Source organism: Diceros bicornis, chromosome 5, assembly GCF_020826845.1.
Source record: "Diceros bicornis minor isolate mBicDic1 chromosome 5, mDicBic1.mat.cur, whole genome shotgun sequence".
NCBI classification, from domain to species: domain Eukaryota; kingdom Metazoa; phylum Chordata; class Mammalia; order Perissodactyla; family Rhinocerotidae; genus Diceros; species Diceros bicornis.
The window spans coordinates 2,540,756-2,559,872 of record NC_080744.1 but is presented as its reverse complement, the minus strand read 5'-3'; the positions used below and the strand labels follow the sequence as shown (position 1 = coordinate 2,559,872).

The window sequence follows — 19,117 nt, the reverse complement described above, 5'->3', positions numbered from 1 at the left end:
AAACACAGGGACAGTAAATCCATGTAGTTCTGAGTCACGATCCAACCAGCGCCGGTGGCCTCCTGAACCGACGGGAGGGAACCCAACACAAAGAAGAAGATGATCTGTCAGCTCTGTGCCCTTCACGGTCCTAAATCTGTCTGCCAGACCACCCTCCAATTCATATCTATTCCTGGATACATAATTTTTCTGTTCCAGAACATATTCTCTATTTTGTTTTTACAATCCAAAACAGAATTGGCTGCTCTTTGTTTTATCAATTTGTAAAGTATACCTAATCTGCTGCTATTCATTTCCACCTCTCTCCTGCCTACCAAACATCTGAGCACTTCACGTTTTTGTCTCACTGTATTGTTCTACATTTATATAATTTTCTGACACTCTCAAAACACAAACAAAAAAAAACATCCTCAAGGGAGCCACTCATTCAATTGTTCACATGCCAGATTATTATTACTTGGTCTGGGAGAGACATAAAGTATAATTTTATATTTAATAATTAGGAGAGACTCAGAGCTCAAACAGTCCAACCTCCTCATTCTCAAATGACGACCGAAGCAAGCCCAGTGGTGACTGTAACCTGATCGCATCACACGGGGAGACGGCCTGAACCCAGCACTGCTAACTGGTAAAGCACTGGAGATTTTTATTGACGTGCACAGGTCAATCACACTGGCTTTGCATCCAATTATGTGGGCCTCTGTCTTCCTCAGGCCATTGTCACAGTCTGGAGAGTAGGGACTGTGGTGCATTCGTTTTACTCACAGCTGCACATATTGCACATGCAGCACTTAATAAATCGTTGCCATCCTCGGTGCATTTGCTCACTTTGTCATTGGCTTCATGGTAACGAGATGGTTGCTATTTATTAGTACCGCTTACAACACAACAGTGTCCAGCAGAAGGACTCGTCCTTTCTGTGCATCTCAGCTGTCCTAGGAGCACACCCAGCAGAGCCCTGTCACATGACATCGGCCACGGCTGGGTCACCTGAGCACCTCTGGACCAACCACTGGCAAGGGGCATCCAGTCACCATGTTCTGTCTTGTGAAGTCACCCACATCTACGTAACACTGTAACAACCTGGAAGCTTGTTGGTATAGACGTGTAAACAAAAATGCAAATGCTGTGTGTACATTGCAATTCAGCTTTGTAGATGTTGGCAAAAACAAAAAAAAAGGACCTGGAATACACAAATTAAAATAGCTTTGTTTGGTGGGATAAAATAGCTTTGTTTTCTTTCTGTTGTCAATTTCTTCCTTAAGATTGTTCCAGAATTTTTTTACAAATCAGATGAACTTTAATATTCACCCACGTAGCCCAGCTTAATTGGACAAAAACCTTTGACCTCTGACTTTGACCCTTCAGGACTGGCTACCTGGGGAAATGGATGCCCTCCCAGCAGGTCTGCTCCAGGAGCAGCTGGAGGCAGGATCCCCCACTGGGACAGCGAGCGATGACAGCAATTTTACTTTTCTCGACAATGTCCGACGAGAGTGAACTGAGGGTCGCTGAGAAAAGCAGGGACAGGTCACATCACACTATTTGAGGAAAGTTGAGAAGGACGGCAAGGTTAGGGAGAGGGCTCGGTCACCCCTCCAACTCTTCGCTAGTCTCTTCAGACGCAGACTTCCAACGGAGGTGGCAACACTGTAAGATGACACAGCAACCTCACAGGCGGTGTGGTGTGGTGTGAAGAGAAGAGCAGGAACCCGCGCCCCCACAGAGTCGGTCAGACAGCAGCCACGCCTGCTGGGACACACTCATCCGGGGCCAACAGGCGGAGGAAAAGAGAGCAAAGCCGTGGAACTTGACAGTATTGGCTGCTGGATGATTTTCAAGAGTGGGAGGTTACACTGCTGGTTTTATAAAACTTCCTTCTTACAGGTCGTGGCCAGGAAACTTGTAAACAAGAACACGGTGCCAGGCCACCGAGACAGCACTGGGGAGCAGTTTCCCAAGGCTTACGGATGGGGCTAACCCCCAGGGGGCACTCCCGAAACGGGGCTGTGCCACGGGCTTCTCAACTCTCCACATCTGCCTTCTTCTCCCTGTCCTCCAACAGACGCAAAGCCCTGAGGACTGAGTCTGCCGGACTAGTTTACCTCGTAGCAAACAAATATTTTCATTCTGGCTTTCTAAGGGTAAGAAATGTTTGATATTGTATATAAGGAAACAGTACATTATAAACATTAATCATTACAGATGAAAATGAATTTTATTTATTTATTTACTTATTTGCTGAGGAAGATTAGCCCTGAACTAACATCTGTGCCCATCTTCCTCTATTTTGTACATGGGTCGCCGCCTCAGCATTGCTGACAAGAGGCGTATGTCCACGCCAGGGATCCGAATCTGCAAACCCAGGCCGCTGAAGTGGAGCATGCCGAACTTAACCTCTATGCCATGGGGCTGGTCCCAAAAATGAATTTAAAAATATATATATTCCATGGACCTACTAAAGAAATACAATTAAAACAACACAAATGTTTTCTACTTACTATATTAGAAAATATATTTAACAATATTAAATGCCAGAGAAGAAATGAAACTGTAATTGATACTCTGATGCTAGTAGCCATATCAATTAGACTTGCCTTTTTGGAGAATAATTTGGCATAAAAACAGAATGATCATTCTGTTGGAATTACAAACCCATTGCAGAAATATAATTCAAGAAATAATCCAAAATGCAGAAAAGTCTGTATGCTCAACGATGCTTATCATAGTATTATGTATATTAACCTCAATGTACAATGCATGGAAGTCATTAAAATAAATCATAAAATACAACATCATTGGACTATTGTGCCACTGTTAAAAACTGTAGCTACAAAAACCATGTTGAAGAACAGAAAAAATATAATTTCACTCACACTTTAGTTTTGAAATATGGAGAAAATGCAATATCCTTATTTTGTCTATAATTAATTTGGCTATCCTACTGAGCCCCCACTCATTGACTAAATGGGGAAAAAATAACTTTCTTCAATTCTGTCCAGTTTGACGTTTTGTCCAATCTAATAATTTAATAATAATAATAATAATAATCCCTTCAGATTTTATTCAGTTTCTTGGATAAAATTGTTGGTTCTCTCAGCTAGCCTGTTTCTCCTTGTAAGAGGATGGATGGGGAATGCGGTGGCACTGAGGAGAAGCAGGCCCCCAGCCTTGGCTGGCCCTTGACTGCTGGCTGGCTGGCATCCTCTGATCTCTACAGTGCCCGCTTGCACTCACAGATGAGATCTGCCACCGTTGTAACATATGGCCTGGTCTCTCTCGTGTGGGTGCATTAGGACTCCCTGGGTAACTTGGCCTCACCTTGGAGCTCACTGCTGAACTCTGAGCCTTAGCCAGGTCTCCACCCAGCCCGTTGGCCCATCTTGCATCTCTGCCTCTGCCTTAAGGGGGCCTGTGGCAGGCCCACTGTCTCTTGTTTTAGCACCTGTGCTGCATAGGAACTGCTCCCAAAAAACTAACCTCAGCTCCCTGTCCTTTGCTTGAACATCTCGCCCTACTTTTCTCTCTGGCTGTGGCCAAGGGGAGAGGAGTCAATAGTCCCGTTCTTTCTGCTCAGGATTACCCTGAGGAATAGACCTCCACTACTCTGAGTTTAAACCAGAAAAAGGACTCAGGAAACTCATATCTGAATGCTTGTTCTCCCCTTCCCTTTCTCCCTCCCTCCCTCTTCTTCCCTCTTCCTCTCTCTCTCCATCTCTCTGTCACTCTCTCCCTCTCCGTCTCTCTCTCTCTTTCTGCCTCTCTCTCCTCTGTCCTCCTCTCTCCTCTCCTCAGCCGTCCCACAATCCCACAATCTCACAATCCCCTGAGCCCAGAAAGGGTGAGCTTTTCCTTTACTGTCCGTAGGACATACTTTCTTTCTTCAAATTCCCGGTTAAGCGTAAGGGTTTGCAGGAGACTCTCCACTACACAACTGGAGAACACTGCAGCCAAATCTTCTAGATTCAGTTGTCAGCACGCTGGTGGGGGCGGGGAGGCTGGGTGGACAAAGAGTGAGGGGAGCTAGAGAATTTAGTAAATCTCTCAAGCCTCGCCTGTGATGTTCTTGACCTACTGCATAACCCTATTTTGAACATTAAACCAAAATATGACCTTGGTCTTTCAGTTAGGAACCTTGATCCTTGAATACAGAAAACCCAACTCAAACGTGCTTCACCAGGAGAGGAGCCTGGAGGTTTCAGAGTTGATTGATTTAACTGCTCCTCAATATCTTCGCAGGGTCCTTTCATCACTCGGTTCTGCCATCCACAGGCACAGCCCTGGACATGGCGTCAAAGGACCATCTCTTCTGCTGTCTTCTGCAGAGTGAGGAAAGCCTCCTCACCCTCACATCTCATGGGCCAGACCAAGGTTGACTCTCAAGCCACAGATTGGGTCCCACTTCCCTGAATCACCTCAGGCAGGAAAACACCTGGACAAAATCAGGGTTCTGGCAGCAAAGAGGACTGGGGACCCAGACAAGGAGGAAACAACCGCCAGGGTCTGGCCTGCTGGCCGGGGGGCTGGTCCTTTATTCCGCAGCAACCTCACTCTCGTGAGTCTCAGGAAGATAGGCACCAAGGTTGGGTACCCATTAAAGCAAAAAGAAAAAAGGATATTAAACTTTTTATAATTACAACCCTTGTTGCATGTTTATAATAGAACGTTGAATGACAAAAGCCAGTTGAAAATATGCATTGACTACATTTAAAGTATGTTTAAAATTACATTTTAATGCAAGAAAGAAAACACACCAAAATAATAATAGTGATTGTAGTTGAGGTCTTGGGACTGTCAGTTATTTTTCCCCTAATTTTCAAATCTCCTACAATATGAACAAATTTCTTTTGGAATTCCAAATTCCATTCTATTTTACAAATTCTTTCACAATTCTCATCATTTATTTGAACATCCTATAAAAGGAAATAATCTGTACAGTCTACCAGTATTCATCTTACATACGAAGCACAAATACTCTGCATGAACAGGATAATTAAACAAAATGTCCCTCTGTCATAAATGCATGCTCACTGTACCAAAACTTGGCTTTAAATTGCCCTCCCTCATTAAATCTGGAGAGGTTATTTCTACTGTTTTTCCCACAACCACTGTAAAACTCTAATGGGCTTTGTAATTATTTCCTATTTTTCAAGGCACTTTCTAATTTGTACATTAGTGACACTGAAACATTTAAGCTACTATTTTTGAGACAACATCTACCCCTAAAGCATCTTTAAAAGGGAACTCCTAATTCTACTCTCCCTTCATCTCCTAATTTCTTTAAGCCCAAGAGTTAGCCTGGCTTCCAGAGTAGTTAATAGTGTGTTTAAAATATTTAGAGGTTTTCACCATTACGCCAACTCCCATCTATGCAGATGCTGGTCCTGAATATAATGTACCCTCCTGCCCTGCAGCCACCTCCCTGCCATCCATCCTGTTGGGTGTCGCCTGTGCCCACTGCTGGATCACGTGCCTTCTCCCTGGCGGGTTTTGGGTACTGCCAAGCGTCTTCAAATCAGCCTGTAGTTTCTTTTCTTCTGTGTAATTTACTGGCCTAGAAAATAGTGAGCCGAATGGCAGCCCCAGCATGGTCATCCTCATCCTCTTCTCTACAGTCTGGAAGAGGAGCCTCGGGAGAGGCGGTGCAGACGCCTCCTCTCTAGCAGAGCACTTGCTAACACCTGCTTAAAAGACGTCCTCATAAACTGAAATCTTTTTCTAATTATGCTTTTTGTCATCTTTCCAATTAACCTAACCTGTATTAGTCAGGGTTCTCCAGAGAAACAGAACCAATAGGGTGTGTATGTGTGTGTGTGTAAAGAGTTTATTATAAGGAATTGGCTCACGTGATTGTGGAGGCTGACACCACCCAGGATCTGCAGTCAGCAGTCTGGAGACCCAGGAGAGCCGATGGTGTGTTCCAGTCTGAACGCCGGCAGGCTTGAGCCCCAGCAGCTGCCGATGCTTCAGTTAGAGGCCAGAGGCAGGGAGAACTGGCATCCCGCTCTAGGCAGTCAGGGAGGAGGAGCTCCCTCTCACCAAGGAGAGCGTCTGCGTTCTGGTTCTATTTGGGCCTCCACTTGACGGGATGAGGCCACCCACATAAGGAGGGCAATCTGCTTTACTCAGTTTACTGATTCAAATGTTATCTCACCCAGAAACACCCTCACAGACACACCCAGAATAATGTGTAACCAAATAGCTGGGTACCCCGTGGCCCAGTCAATTTGACACATAAAATTAACCTCACATAGCTCAAGGCTGATTTTTCAAAATAAGTTTGAATTTACCTCCTCCTCGCTAGACTACATTTTTTTTTTTTGCAAAACTGCTTGCTTACTGCTTTCCATTTCTCTTCAACCACCTTGCCCTGCCAGGTTTTGTTTTGTTTTGTTTTTAAGATGTCACCACTCTGAGTTTCTCCTCTGCAGATTCTCAACAGGGCACTGTCAATATAACACTTGGAAGATCTCAGGTTGTTTTGGTTTATCAAGTAGTCAGAGCTCTTATGGTGAATACCACAAAGCAGTAAATGTGAAAGCATCTTTAGAACTTTTTTTGCTTCTTAGACAAAAAATAAGAAAAGGTATTCATGTTAACGAAATATCGCTGGCAATGCTTTCAAAGAATTGAAAGACTAGTCTTTTTGGAAAAGGAATATATAAAAATATGTGCGATTCCTCACAAATAAGATCTTTACAAAAACTGGGGAAACATTCTTTTAATCTCGTAATGTTCACTTCATCACCTGTACAGATAAGAAATTTTCCTTTATTGTTCGTGTATATTGTATACCCACATTGATTTGGCAGTACTAGAAAATACAAACACCAAACTTCATGTGCTACCTCTTGGGAACTTCCTTCTGTGGAATGCAGCAAATGCTGAACCAAAATTAAAATCCTAAAAGGAATACTGGCCACACAAAATGTAGTGGGTTGTTTGCAAAAATGGCAGCAATAGTCCCATCCCCATCTGTGCCCTTCGGCTGTCCCACCTGCACTGACTCTGGGCTTGGCCATTGGGCTTGCTCTGGCCAATAAGATAACAGCAAGCATGACACAAGCAGAGACCAAGAAAGTGCTCGCCTTTTTGTGCTATTTTTAGGAAACTGCAACCACCACAACATAAGAAAGTCAGGCCAGCCTGCCCATGATGAGGACACTTAGCCGAGTCAGCTCCATCCCTCCACAGACATCTAGGCAACGCCAGGCACGTGAGAGAGGTCATCCTAGGCTGCCCAGCCTCGCCTCGCCCGCCCTAATCAGAAGAACCACCCAACTTACCCACAGATTGGGAGAAATAACCCACGTTTCTTGGTTTAAGCCATTAAGTTTGGGGGTGATTTGTTACAAAACAAAATCTGAGAGAGAAATTGGTTCCAGAATTAGAGTGTTAATGAAACAAAATCTGAAGTAGGAAGCCTTGGTGTTGAGACCAGGTAGCAGGCAGAGCCTAGAAAAGCAACAGAAAAAATTTAGGCAGCTCTGGAAAATGGCAAGCAAACTGTGAGGAGAGGCTGACGAGAGAGGAAGAGCCTATGATGGCGGGCTGGAAAAATGACACCGTGTTAGTGATAGAGAAACAACTGGCAAAACTGTCGCCCATGGTAATTAGAAGACAGGAAAAAGCCTCATGCAATTGGAGACCTTGCAAGACGATTTCCAGGCTGAATGCTGAAATGTCAACGGACTTATTTTAGCTGGTCAGGATGAGGATAAGGTGTGGGAAGAGAGATGGGTTCAGGTTCAAGGAGAGGTCAGAGGCTACAAGCAGGAGCCAGAACTTGCTGGATTGGACAATAACATTCTTTCCCATTTCCAGTCTCTCGAGGCAGTAAAAGATGCTCAAAGTAAGAAACAGCCTCGGGACAAAGATTAAATTAAAGTGACCCTGATGAAGGTAAGGCCAGCTCAGACTAAAATGACTAAGACACTTAAAAATCACGAGAAGCCTCTGGGCCTCCAGCCGTCTGAGAGAAAGCAGCAGACTGCGAGTTACACAGCTGCAAACGCCAGCCATTGCTTGTGGAAATGGAAGGTGTTTTAGAGGGTGGAGCCAGGATCCACGAAGGACACGGACTCGGGAGCCAGTCCAAGGTTGCAGAACCCAGCCCTAATCAGGACCACTCCCTGATCCTAAAGGGAACATGCCCTGGCAGCCTGTGCTCGGCTGGATTTCAGATTGCTATGGACAGCAAATTCTATACGATTCCTATTTGTTGCCTTTTGAACAGACACTTGTGCTGTGGTTATTCCGGCCCTATCTCACGAGGGGGCCATATAACTTGTCTTTTTAGTTCATAAGCTCTTAGATGAAGAGGCTCCCCACTCGAGGAGCCTCATCTGGACCTGATGTGGATCACAGGACTCCAGACCAAGCTTGGTGCCATAATCAGGATGAGACTTTGGGGTCCTGAGTTGGGAATATTTTGCATTTGAGATAAATGTGAATAATTGGTGACCAAAAGACAGGGTATGGGTTGACTGTAATAATGGCCACAAATTCTTTCCATCTCAGTACGTGCCTTTGCCACGTGACTGTGCAGGTACTCCCACAGAGAGGCAGACTCCACTTCTCCACTCCTCAGATCTGGGCTTGGCCATGAGACTTGCTTTGGCAAATAGGAAATGAGCAAATGTCACCCAGTAGAGACTAAAACACTTGTGCACTGGGGCTTTCCCTCTTTCTTGCTGTGCTCCGAACCCTGCGTCCACCGTGTGAACAAACCCAAGCTAGCCTGCTGGAGGACTGGGGGCCATGTAGCAGAGAACTGCAGTCAGCTATACCCAGCTGCCAACCTGCCAACTACCTCACATATGGGAGAAGCTATCTTAGAGCATCCAGCCGCAGCCACTCCCTCCACTGACTGCAGCAGACCTGCCTGGCTGAGCTCATCCACACGTCGATCCACTGCAGTGTAAGCTAATAAATGTTGTTACAAACTGCTAAATTTGGAGGGTTTTTCTACAACAAAGACTAATTTATACACCAAACAAGAAATGCTTATTGAGCCTTTACTATGTGGAGGTCACTGTTTCAAGGAAAGAACAAAGGAAAATATAAGATACAATCCCTAATCTCAAGAAGCTAGTAATTTAGATATAGAAAAAACACTCAAAAACTTAACAATTCATGGCAGAAATAGAGGGCCTTAGTTGAATAGGCATTGGATGCTTTAAGAAAATAGAAGCTGTCATTGTGGGCAGAAGGGAGGACATGAGAGAGGTTATAGAGGAAGTGGAATTTTAACTGTTTAGACCAGAAGGTTTGGTGAAGTGTGGAAGTGAGTGAGGAAGGAGGAACATACAAAGCAGGTGAGTGGCAGAATGGTGGTTCTAGCTTCTGCTGCAACAGTCAGCAGGACCCCGCCCCATTCTGGGGAATAATAAACACAGTCAGGTTTTGTCTCCGTACCCACTCCTCAAGCCTGGCTGAGGCCCCTGGGATCCATGGTCCTGAGTTCCACAGGCACAGATGGCACCACTGGGTGGGACCACCCACCAGTTATCCCAGATCCTGAGACCTCTTCTGAGGCTTCTTCACTGAACTCCACTGCTACCCATTTCCTGGTGCCCGGCTTCAGCCCTGACCCTCACTCCTGCCTGATCTTCTCTGCGCTCCACAGACATCCAGAGGTTGTCGTCTCAGCAGATGCCCCAGTATGGTTTAGGCTTCTAGCCTTTGAACCTATCCCAAGTCCCTCGATTTGGCCTAATGTCCAGATTTTGGCTTCCCATAGGCCTCATGATAACCCTATCCCTTCCCCTACATGTGAATTCAGTTCAACAATGACTATCAAGCACCTGCTCTGTGCTCTGTGAAGGGTCCTACTCTCTGCGGTGCAGGATGATCGAGTAAGAGGCCCCGCTGTCTGGCAGCTTAGAGATGAAGCCACACATGTGCCATAGCAGCTGTGGTAGATTATTTGCAATTCCTCCCATCCCGTGGGCATGCCTCTTTGGGAATGAGAACTAGTAGGTCCTCTCCTCAAGACGTGGAGTCTATTATCCCACCCCTTGAATTCTGGCTGACCTGTGACTTACGCTGACCAGTAGAATGCAGCAGAAATGGCACTGTGTGATGTCTGAGCCACAGCGTCAGGAGGCCCTGCAGATTCCGCTCTCGCTCTTCGAAGGCAGTGCTGCCACGCGAGGAAGCTCAGGCTAGCCCTCGGGGAGAGAGGTCCACGTGCAGCAGAGATGAGCCATTCCAACTTAAGCCCCCAGATACCTGCAGAGACATGGGCAACCACAAGAGAGACCAACAGGAGACTCACTCAGCTGATACCAGCCCAAGCCGCTGACACACAGAATCATGAGTGTGGGGGATCAGAATTGGCCACCCCCAAACTTTTCTTTGCCTTGGCTTGATTATTTTTAAGAACAAAAGACTCTGAAAGAAACTTTGGCCTTCCCCCTAACTATATAAAAGAATATAAGTTAGAAAGCCTGTCCCCAGGACAGGGCATCACCATAGATAACTCTGGGTATTGGTAACCTGTGAGGGTCCTTCCTAAGCCCATCTTATCAAAGTTCTGTTTACCAAACATCTGCTTTTTGTTCTCCATGTGAATTGCCTTCCTCCCCTTTGAAGCCTCAAGCCACTACCCACAACACCCTCCTTTGTCTTTAGCTGAAGATGCTATTTAAGATGACAACCTCAGCCAGATGGCTGAGTTACCCAGTTTTTCCTGGGTCTCTCCCATGTATACATGTTATAAAGCTTTGTTTGATTTTCTCCTGTTATTCTGTCTCATGTGAATTTAATTCATAGCCCAGCCAGAAGGACCCAGAAGGTAGAGGAATTGTCTTCCTCCCCTATATGAGCAAATAAAATGATTGTTGTTTTTAAACCACTAAATATTGGGTGGTTTGTTATACAGCAAGAGGTAACTAATACAGAAGCATAGAGGAGGAAAAGATTAATTCTACCTGTGAGAACATTACTCATGTTTTCTGCAGATAATTGCATGTTTTTAACGGATATTTATTTACCCAAATAAGTTGCCAACTGGCAGGACTTCGGGCTGAATTACAAGGTGAAATAATGGGGCTGCAGGGTCAACATTAACTAGAACAGTCCGCCCTGGGAGCTGGTGTGGGTTGGGGAAAGAGTGATCACTCCCTCTAAGGTGCTCCTGAGTTTCACAGCTTCTTCCCCGTCTCACCCCAGTTCTGGACCCACAAGTTATTTTCAAGCACTAGTGTAAGGACAATGACCCCATGTCAGTGACGGCCAAGCAAGAAAGGACAGGACTAGAGTGAAGACTTCTCCATAGAAGAACATCCATTTGACGCACATAAAAGATACAGACATTGCTTTTGCCAGGTAGCAAGACTTGGAATCAAAAACTTGTTCCCACCCATCCTTTACTTTCCAAAGAAAGTTTCTTTCTGTTCTCTGTTGAAACTTTGTTCTCTATCATAAGCACACAAAAAGGAGAGTATCTGCCATTTCCATCAAACGAATACGAAATGAATATTTAAAAGTCCATGAAGCAAGAAAAAGTCATTATCCTAGTCTATTCTTATACCTGGGTTTCAAACAATAAGCCCATTCTCCCCAGAAGTGACAGAGGACCTACTACTGAAGATAATTAGCACTAGAAATAGTCCATGAAAAACGTGCAGGGTAAGATAAAAGATCAAAATAGGAGCCATACCCCAAACTCTAGGAAGGGACCAACATCACTCTTCATAACCAAAATTGACTGTAGCTGTGCCTCCCAGGAAGTGCTAGCCAGGACCTGGAGACCAGAAGTCTGAGATGAGCCTCCCACAAGTTCCCTAAAGCAAGAAAGGATGTCCACCCACAGAGTAAATTCTAGGCAAAGGGAAAATAAATTACTGGCTATGGGCAACTCCCTTCTGCCTTCCAAGGAGGGAGCTGTCTTTGGATTTTCTGAGAAAAGTGTGCAAGCTGAGAGGGGGAGCTGAAGTAGTTACTGTAACAGAAAGATTCTGGATATGGAGCGGGACCAAGAAGAGAGGCGCGACAAGGCAGAACTGAGAACAGAGGTGTCTAAGGGGGAATTTTAAGGCCATGTGAATCCTCTTCCCGTCTCTCCTTAAAGCCCTCAGTCAACCCACGTTACTACCTGATGCTCTGAGTAGTGGATTTCGGTTTTTTGGTTGAAATGCCTCAAACAGGGTGTGGAGCCAGGGCAGATGCTCCCCAAAGCAGCTCAGTTAGATGTGGGCTGTACTAATTAGGGCCTCACCCGCAGATCCCTGCCTAGTCTCCTGGAACTCTGGATTAGACCCAGCTCAGAAATGGATCTCAGCCATCTCAACACTATCTCCTACGCTTCACTCCCACCGGGTCCCCCTCCAGGGCGGCGACGCACCTTTCTCCCCGCGTGAGAGGGAAGGGTGACAGGAGCAAATAGAGCAATTCAAATAGAAAGTGGACGGAAGAAAGATGGGACGGAAGGAGAACTTTAAATGCTTTCACGCCCTCCTTTCCCCACTTATTCGGGGTGCCACCTTCATCAAAAACCTAGCCTCCGTATGCACCCGATCTTCTCGGAATTCTCTGTCCTGTTCCATTAGGTCTACTCCTCTGTTCTGGCACCAGAACCTGACTTTTTGTTGTTGTGGCGTTTTCAGATTCTTTAATTTCTAATGGGGCAAACTTTGCTCCTCTTTTCAAAGTTGACTTAGCTTTTCTTGGACTTTTATTCCTTCTTCCAGACAAATTTACTCTAAAATTGAGTCTACGTTCTGCTCTACTCTTGTCTGTTAAGCACGTGGTCTCCTACGTGCACCTTCTTTCCATAGGGGAGTGCCCTGGCAGAGCAACGTCAACCAGCACATTCAGGGGGATACCTCAGAACCATGGATCCTTGGCCACCACCCAAAAAAGGAGCAACAAAATCACTTTTTTGTCCAATTCTAGAGCCTGGTGCGCCCACTGAGGAGCAGCAGCCCCATTAAGATCCTTCCGTGAAGAGCTTCTCCCTCGCCTCACTTTACTGCAGTTCCTAGCACTTAGAACTAAATTCCTCGGAGACAGTGAGTCTGAAGGGGAGCTCCTTCGGGTCACCACCAGGAGCTCCGTGGAGGCGGCAGCATTAGTGGACGCGCTGGAGCGCGTTGTGGACCCGCTCGCCCACAGGCACAGGAGGGAGTGCAAACGGGCTCAGTCCAGATCATCTGATCTTGTGTTGGATGCACTGTAACTGCCTTTACAGCGATTTTTTCTTCCTGATTCTGCACTTCTCAGGGTAATTTGAAGTATGTTTCCTTCTCTGAACATATCCCAAGATGTCTATGGGGAAAGCAACCTGGGCTCAAATCTACCCAAGAGGAAATTTCCCTTCGGACGTTCAGCTCCAAGAAGGCGCCTGAGCTCACAGACTCACCTCTTGTTCCCCAAGTTCCACCAAAGGGCCAAGGACCTGACAACTCAGACCTGCGACAGGGCGGGAATACGGGAGCGGGGGGCAACACAGAGGTGAGTGGGGTTCCTGAAATACGCTGCAGAAGGGGATCAGACTGAACCGAGGCGTCCGTGTGCAAGAGCCACCCCTCGCCCAGGCAAAGGAGCCCTGAGGAGAACCGGGCCCGCTTCTCCAACACACGCTGATGGGACGCGAGCAGAACTTACAACTGGGGGGTCCTCTAACAGACACTCTCTTCCTCCCTCTGTCCCCCTTTCTCACCTCCACCTGCTTTATCATTTATTTAATTATTTGTTTGTTTATTCAACAAATATTTGTTGAGCACCTCTTCTGAGCCAGGCAGTGAGAACACGGTCATCAACAAGGCAGACAGGTTCAGGCTCTCAGGGACCACATACTCTAATAGGGAGACAAACAATAAAAATACCAGAAAACACCAGATAATGATAAATGCTCTGAAAAAATAAGAGTGATTTGGTAGAGATTATCTGTGAGACTTCCTTAGATTGGCTGTCAGGGAAGACCTCTCTGAGGAAGTGATCTTTAAACTGAATATGGTGGAGTCAGCTATGCGGAGGTCAGGGGGATAGCTTTCCAGGCAGAGCAAACAGGTTGTGCAAAGGCCCTGCGGCACAAACCAGGGTGGCAGGTTTGCTGTCTCAACTTAGACATCCTGTCCTCTAGTGCACACTCTCAACCCACACGCATACATACACACACACACACACACACACACACACGGGCAGATTCAGTGTGTTCTCAAAGCACTGTTCTCCCTATACAGCATTATCACACTCTGTTAAAATTGTTGTCAACCTGCCCGTAGCCTCCTCTGGAGTCACTCTCTAACGGCAGTGACCATGTGTATTCTCAGCACCCAGCAGTGTCTAGACACAGAAGATAACTAGTCAACATCACTAGTGAATGAACTAATCATTACCCTTCCAATTACAAGCCCCATCCCCTTTCCACTGTGACGTATCACCTCTCCAATACATGAGGACTGTCATTGGAGTAGAACGCTTTTTTGTTTTTATGTTTGCTTCTTCCATCTTAGAATTTCCATCAGTTCATATCTGGCTAATAATTAAACTTTTGTTCTCCTTATTAAGCTTTTATATTGTATTGGAAACAACGGAGAGAGGGATGTTGCCCAGTCTACTTCCATTTTTAAATTATCAAGAAATACTCTCCCTAAGTTTTCTTAATTTTCCCCTATTATCACCTCTGTAAACAGCAGCCAAAAATAACTCCATATACTTGTGTCTACCAACTCAGTGACGTCTTTCCCTAATGCCTCCTTCTGTTTTGTTCCCTTCATTTGATAAAGCCCAATTTCTGACTTTATTATCATGATTAGTCTGATTTTCAATCCCCCATCACTCTCCTCAGATAATCACGCCTTTATCATCCTGCTCTGCCAGCAGCGGCCTACGTGTTGACTTTACCCTTGCTGTGCTCAGTCCAATCTCACTCACTCACTCCCTGGGCCCCAGACCGAATAATGCCGTGTTCAGACACAGCAGCCAGATGCCGCAGTTCCTCTGCAGTAAACACTACAATCAAGTCAGTTGATTGTAATTTCCCAGGTTCCTAAGCTCATAACTCTCCTCTGCACGGACAAGAGTCCAATAAAAGGAAACTGTGCAACACCTACGGCACAGACACTCAGACAAGAGACAGGGCAGGTGCCACGCTGCAATCTCAGATCCCACCCTGTCCGGTGCTCTCTGTCCCCTGTCCAGCGCTCTCTGTCCCCCCGGACCTCCACATGTTATCTCATTTGACTTTCATGGCACCGTGTGGTGCCTCTAAATGGTATTGCTCATGATATCAATTTAAGTTGAAAAACTGCAAAGCTCAGAGAGGTTAAGGGAATGGCCAAATATGGCTAGTATTTGGTGGCATTTATTCCACAAATATTCATCAGCTCCTACTGTGTGCCAGGCTCTGGTCTAGGCACTGGAGAGAAGAGCACTGAACAGGGAAATGCCATCCCCCTCTCGTGACACTGACATTCTAGTGGAGAGAGACAGATGATCGAAGACTAGTCAATAGATCAATAAGACATCTTCACCACGTTCTAAGTGCTATCCTTGAATATATATACCACGCTAGAGGGCCTGGGCAGGCGTCAGAGGAGTGGTGCTGCTTGAGGTTGGAGGTCAGAGAGGACCCCGTTGAGGAGGCGAGCTGAGACCTGGAGGAGAAGGAGCAGCCATGTACAGATGGGGGAGGAAGAGTTTCAGGCACGGGAGAACAAGAGCAGGCCTGGCCATGAGAGTTTGAGTGATGGCGACAAGAGACTGGTTCAGAGATCTGAGTCAACATCTCTGTGACGCTTTTCCTCATGGTCACAAGATGGCTGTGGTGCCTCCAGACATTTCTATATCCATGGCAGCAAGAATGGGGAAGGGCCAGTGTTCTAGTGCATCATCTCCTTTCAACAAGAAAGACAAAAAACCTTCTCAGAAACCCTCTAGCAAAATACAGTTTGGTATTACTGTCCTGAAGTGGTTCCTTAAAATCCCCACCCACTCACCCAGCAGGGAAGCAGGCTGGGAAAGCAGGGGTTTGTCATAATTGGCTTGGATTAGTCTTGTTCCATCACCTGGGAATATTGACACCTGAAGAAAAATCAAAATTCTGTTGGTAAGAAGGGGAGGAAATGGCAATTAGGTGGGCCATAACAGTGACCGTCATGATGGAGGGGAGAAGTAAAAATGAGATCAGAGAAACTGAGGGACCAGATAATATTGGGCCTTGTATACCACGGTAAAGAGTTAGATTGTTTCTAAATGCAGTTGAAGGGGAGGAAGACTATCCTCTACCCACTCTGGGTCTCTCTGGCTGGGCTACAGATTAAATTGACATGAGACTGAACAGCAAGAGAAAATCAAACGAAGCTTTATAACATGTATACATGGGAGAGACCCAGGCAAAGCTGGGTAACTTGACAAATGGCAGAGGTTTTAACCTTAAAAATATTCAGGTAGACAAAGGAGGATGTTAGGGGTGGGGGGAGACAGCTACGGGAGATTACCAGAAAAGCACAGTAAACAAGAGTATGCAGATTTAAGGCCTTGTCTTCCACACTGATAAGAGTTTCTAGAGGTAAGGTCATCCCCTTCTTCCTGGCACAGAGAGGGAGACACATGTACAAATAGATATTTCCCCTATAAATGTAAATGTCTCTTATGAAGAGTAACTTCTACTTTTACTTGATTTTCAGAGCTTTGATAAGAATGGGCTTAGCAAGGACCCTCCCAGTCTGTCCATACCTAGAGTTAAATTCTTTAAGGCAATTAGTGGTGGGGGCGGGAGGTCAAAGTTTTTTTCAGAGAAAATAATCAAAGTAAAAAGACATATTTTGAGGTGGCCAATTCTGATCCCCCACACAGTGGAAGTCATGAAGTCAGGAAGTGACAGTGTGACACGGCCTTATTTACACATTTAAGAGATTATCGTGGTTGCCACGTGAAAAATGAATAGTGGAAGACAAGAGTATCAACAAGGACTTTCCTTAGCAGGCAGTTGCAGGGGAACAGGCAAGAGATGGTAGTGGCTTGACCAGGAGGGCACAGTAAAGACGGCGAGAGGTGAATGGACTTCAAACATATTTTTGGAGGTATTGCTGGGAGGACTTGCGGGCATATAGATGGGGGTTGAGACAGGAAAGACATAAACCAAAAGCTATGGTCTGAGCCTCATAGATCCATTATAATAGCATTTACAAAGAAGCCACTGAAAAGCAGGCTCAGAGAGAGAAAGAACACGAGGGCTCTGCTTTAACATGTGAAGCCTGCGGTGTCTGTAGACGCCCCAGGAGCAATCTCAGACCACACCGCCATGGAGGCTGCCGTGCTGCCCAGTTCACTCTGAGGTCAAAGTGCTAATTCCCTCAGCTGCCAGGAGAGAGGGCTGCTGACGGCTCATGCTGAGTTCCTCCCTGGACAGTGCCCCTGGCCCAAAGAAACTGCACTGTCCAAGGTTAGACCCTCTCCTTGAGGGTGACCGGCATCCATTGACTGGTCAATGCGAGGGTGCAATGGCCTGGCCCCTCGCTTCAGCTGAAACTACATGAAGAGGCTTCTCGTACCAGGGTCCCCATGGGATCGGCTGAGGCCTCTGCTCTGACTGAATTAGTTCATCTCCTGCCCAAACCTGCTTCCTCCACTTCCTCCTAAGTATTGTCCCCAAGACCACTCCCCAGTGAACTTCCTGCATATAAATCTCTGTCTCAGAATCTGTTTCCCAGGAAACCTGACCTAAGACTCTTGGTGCCAGGAGCAACTGAGAAAGCAGAATCTAAAATGGCATTGTGAAGCATGTCCACCTGCTGGCTGGCTGTCAAGAAAGACGCCATCACTGGTGGTAGGCACAATACAGAAGTCCCTGGCGTTTGGTGGGAGTGCCGCTGTTAATTGTTATCCCGGGATGGGACACTGGCAGAAGGTGTCTATCTCAGGCACTTGAGAGGTAGCAATTATAAGGGCAGTGGAATCAGATGGTTATTGCTGCTTGCTAGCAATGTATTAGAGAAAGACAACGAAAAGCTGAGGGTGATTAATCACTAATTCAAAGTGAATTATGAAACTCAAAGGTCCTGGTTGATAACATATAAAAACATTTTCATCTCCTGTAGCCAAAAGATAGAAAAAGCTAAGAATTAGTCTCAGGTCCTAATTATAAGGAGAGCAGAGCTCAAGAGAGGGTTGAATGCTCAACCATGACACGCCGACTGTGCCAAGGTCAGAGTTCTGGCTGGGAAGATTCCTATGAATTGGGATGTAGACATCTGGGCTGATGCACTTTAAAACCTTTAAACCCCAGATCCCCCTATGGAAGTGTCCCATTCCCCTATGTTGAAGGCTAGAACTCCCACCTTGCTTGCAATTAATGCAGAGCTCTCTACCTTGCAGGACAACATGAGCAACACCCACCCTCCCCCCATGATCTACCCCCAGCACCTCCCTTCCTAGTCAGTAACCAAGACCAGTAACTAAGATCAAGTCAAAATAGAACCCAGCCAGAAAGTACCAGGCCTGTCAGAAGGAGGCACCATACCCCAAAGAAGCTACAGGACCTAGTCCACATTCACAGCAGGAGCCCGGAGCACATGTACGGGGCTACATCCAGAGGCAACCTGGTTGGGAGAGATTGGGGGATGAAACATACATTTGTGAAAGGAATATAGGATTTAACCCCCTTGCAGGGACTCCGGGAGACGGGACAAACATGCTGCTGATCTAGCTCTTGGAGGCTTGAGAAAATTGATGGCCTCCACCAAGCAACATAGAAATGTCAGAATTGCCATGGCAGGTGACAGGAAAGGGATCAGAAGACTCAGAGAAGTGGACGCTCAAGGGTGAATATGCTATTAAGGCCAGGGAACCCGTCAGCCAACTACGTTCTGCAGGAGGCCCGGAAGGACCCTCCACTTAGAGCAATAAGGGAAGCAGTAAAAATGCTGATGCGAGGAGGGCCAGCATTGTTGGGAAGGTCAGGAATGGTGGTCCTCCATAAGCCGGGGCTAACGGAAAGAGCTACATTATGGAACCTGGCTCCCTGATAGCAAAGAGGATGACAGAAGCCCAAAATCATCCAGGCCAGGGGCCATACTTAACCGTTCGAAGCAAGAGAGATGGCATAGTCAGCGTGGGATCCTGATGTGCAAAGAACAATGGAGCCCCGGGTTAAGAGAACCCGGCG

General features: G+C 46.3%; 1 long non-coding RNA gene across 1 annotated transcript in view; it reads right to left on the bottom strand.

The window, feature by feature from the left end:
* Positions 1 to 19,117, bottom strand: part of LOC131405630 (uncharacterized) — a 76,557-nt gene that overhangs the window by 2,654 nt on the left and 54,786 nt on the right. The window contains exon 4 of the long non-coding RNA XR_009219981.1: positions 10,036 to 10,233. This is a non-coding gene — a long non-coding RNA (uncharacterized LOC131405630). The remainder of the gene's footprint in view (positions 1 to 10,035; positions 10,234 to 19,117) is intronic.